The sequence below is a fragment of the Myotis lucifugus genome, unplaced genomic scaffold, assembly GCF_000147115.1.
Source record: "Myotis lucifugus unplaced genomic scaffold, Myoluc2.0 scaffold_564, whole genome shotgun sequence".
Taxonomy (NCBI): domain Eukaryota; kingdom Metazoa; phylum Chordata; class Mammalia; order Chiroptera; family Vespertilionidae; genus Myotis; species Myotis lucifugus.
In genome coordinates, this window is record NW_005871612.1 from 362,190 (window position 1) to 365,862 (window position 3,673).

The following is a 3,673-nucleotide window of genomic DNA, read 5'->3' on the forward strand; positions in this document are numbered from 1 at the left end:
CACGTACACGTCATACATGTCTATGACACCCACACCCCCTGTACTATGTGTGCACACCAACACACACATAAGTGCACATACACCACCCTGCTCACCACACACACCAAAGATACATGCGCACACACACACACACACACACACACACACACACACACCAGCACACATCATCACACCATATCATCACCCTACACCACATCAGACACACACCACACACACAACAGTCACTGCTGAGCCATGGCTCTCACAGGGAGCCCATGCAGTCGGATCTTTGCTGCGACACTTGTCTGTTTGCTGTCGCTACATTGAACCCTACAGGGTGCAGATGAGAAAAGCCTGGTTCTGTCTGCTCACACGTGGAAAGGGAGTTCTGTGTTCTTGGCATGGTGCCTGGTGCATAGTAGGTGCTCCGAAAGGAAATCGGGAATGCCTACATGGTTACTTGCTCTCACCCTGGGATACCGGGCAAGAGCTACACCTTGCTGGGCATGCTGACTCCTAAGCAGCTTAACCCAAGGGGCCCCTCAAGACTGGCCACAGCCCAAATGCCTGTCCACACCACGGAATCCTCTAGTGAAAATGGACCAAGTGCTACAACGCACATGAATTTTCACAACATAACGCTGAGTGGAAAGAGCAAGTTCCAGATCACTACATTCATGCATGATACTCTTTTTATAAAGTTCAAGAACAACTATTTAAACACTATAATTTAGGAGCACATGCCTATAAAGTAAAAACTTTTTAAAGAAATCTAAGAGAATGCTAAACAAAATTTAGGATAGTAGGTTATATCGGATCGAGGCAAGGGGTGGAGTAAGAGAGGATTGTAAAGGTGGATGGATATCACTATCAATGTCTGCTTCTTTTTTTAAAAAATATATTTTATTGATTTTTTACAGAGAGGAAGGGAGAGGGATAGAGAGTTAGAAACATCGATGAGAGAGAAACATTGATCAGCTGCCTCCTGCACACTCCCTACTGGGTATGTGCCCGCAACCAAGGTACATGCCCTTGACCAGAATCGAACCTGGGACCCTTGAGTCTGCAGGCTGACGCTCTATCCACTGAGCCTAACCGGTTAGGGCCAATGTCTGCTTCTTGAGTTGGGTGATAGGCTCACTACCCAACATAATATAATGATAACAGCAGGCCATGCTTGGTCCAGGGGTGAGAATATATTAGGAACCAAGGATTACGATTAATCCAATTCTGGGCATCGTATGTCCTGTTACAATAAATAAAAATAAAGTCTGTCCTCTCAGCTTGACCCTAGTTCTGCTTATTTTTGCACTTCCTCCCACAGCGATGCTGGGGGTCACTGTAACCTTGCTCTTTGCAATCGGGGTTACTAGCACAAGGCTGGGCAGGAAGTGAGCTGGGGGGATGAGGCCATATCTGCTACAACACTGTTCTCGATAGGCCCTTTGTGGTAAGGGTTTCCAAGAACCAGCAGAGCAGTTGAAGGAGCTGAGCAACATTTACAAGAAATGTGCGCTTGCTCCACCCCTTCCCCCTCCCCCTGGTCCCCGCTCTCCTCCCTTTGCCGCCTCCTACTCTTCCTCCCAGCCCAGGCCCAAGTGAAGGGCAGCCCACAAGAGCCAATAATGAACATTGGCACAGAACAGAACTGCTTACCCGGCTCTCTGGAGTTTGGGGAAGACCTGCCCTGACCACCAGATCCTGGGCCCTGAAGTAAGCTTCCCAAATGTTTATTAAGAGGCAGATTAGCAGAGCGATGATGAGCATGGGCTGCCTGGGTCCAAATTCTGACCTGGCCACTTCTTAGGTATGTGACTTTGACATGGGAATGAACTGCTCTGCACCTCAGTCTTCCTCATCTGTAAAATGGGGATAAGTCATAATAGCATTTACCTCATGGGCATTTGTTGTAAGATTACATTAATATGTGCAAAGCCGGTGTTAGCTATTATGGCTAAGTGTGAAGAAAGAGGCAAATGAATCAAAGAGACCGTGGTCTGGTGCAGGAGTTGGCCAATTTTTTCTATGAAGGGCCACATGGCAAATATTGTGGCTTTGCCAGTTATAAGGTCACAACGATTCAACTCTGCCCCTACAGCACTAGAGCAGTCACAAACAATTCACAACTGGATGAGCTTTATTTATGAACATTGACAGTTGAGTTTTATATCATCTTTATGTGTTACAAAATAATATTCTGCCCTGGCCAGTGTGGTTCAGTGGTTGGAGTGTCGGCCTTCACACAGAAGGGTCACAGGTTCTATTCCTTGTCAAGGGCATGTGCCTGGGTTGCAGGTTCCATCCCCACCCTGGTTGGGGCACATGCAGGAGGCAACCAATCAATATCTCTCTCTCACATCGATGTTTATCTCTCTCGCTCGCTCTCTTCCCTCACCCCTCCCTTCCATTCTCTGAAAACCAATAGCAAGAAATATCCTCGAGTGAGGATTAACAAAAAAAATTTCATTTGAACTTTTTCTTCCATTTCAAAATGTCAAACCCGGTCTTAGTGTGCAGGCGCACAAAACCAGGTGGCCTGCCAGACGTGGCCAGCAGGCCGTACTGTGCTGACCCCTGATATAATGGGGGAAACACCAGCCCTCCTGGACCTCTCCGCTCTATCTGCATGTTCAGTTTACAGGTGAACAAACCGAGGCTCATCCTTTAAGTCCAGTTGAAATGTTGCCTCCTCTTTGAAGCCTTCCCAGATCACCTCAGCCAAGGAGGCACTCTCTCCTATGTGATAAGCACGAATTTGTTCATTACTTTTTACATTTTATCATGAGGCTCGGGACAGGTAGCTCACTTGAGTGGAGCATTGTCCTGGATATGCCAAGGTTGCTGGTTCAGTCCCCAGTCAGGGCACTTATAAGAATCAATCAATGAATGCATAAATGAGTGGAACAACAAGTCAATGTTTCTCTCTCTCTCTTTCTCTTTCTCTTTCTCTTACCCTCTCTAAAAAATCAATAAATATAATAAAATAAAATTTTATCATGAAATATTTAAGATTAAAAAAATCTATACAGAATAATGCAGGGTGACCCTGGCCAGTGTGGCTCAGTTGGTTGGGCATCATCCTGTGCATCAAAAGGTTGCCAGTTCGATTCCCGGTCAGGGCACATGGAGGGGTTGCTGGTTCAATCCTTAGTAGGGGGTGTGCCGGAGGCAGCTGATTGATGGTTCTCTCTCACATCAATGCTTCTCTCTCCCTCTCCTTTCCTCCCTTCCTCTCTCTCTAAAAATCAATAATAATAATAATAATAATAATAATAAAGAATGGTAGAAGAGGGTAAAGGAGGGATAAATAGTGATGGAAGGAGACTTGGCTTTAGGTGGTGAACACACATATACAGACGATGTATGATGTCTTATAGAAGTGTACACCTATATAATTTTATTAACCAATTAACCAATGCCACTCCAATACACTCAATTAAAAAAAAAGAGAATAATGCAAACACCTTAATCTTTGCCATCTGGTATATGAACGAAGCCTTGCCCAAATAGTCGAGAGGCCCCGTACAGATATCCCTCCCCAAATCCCAACCTCTTTGCCTCCTCCCCAGAAGCAATAACCACTATCCTGACTTTGGGACTTTATTGCCCTGTACTTCTTAGTACTTTTACTGCATATACATCTGCATCCATAAGCAGGAGCTAGTATTTTGTTTGCATAAGTACTCTCATATTT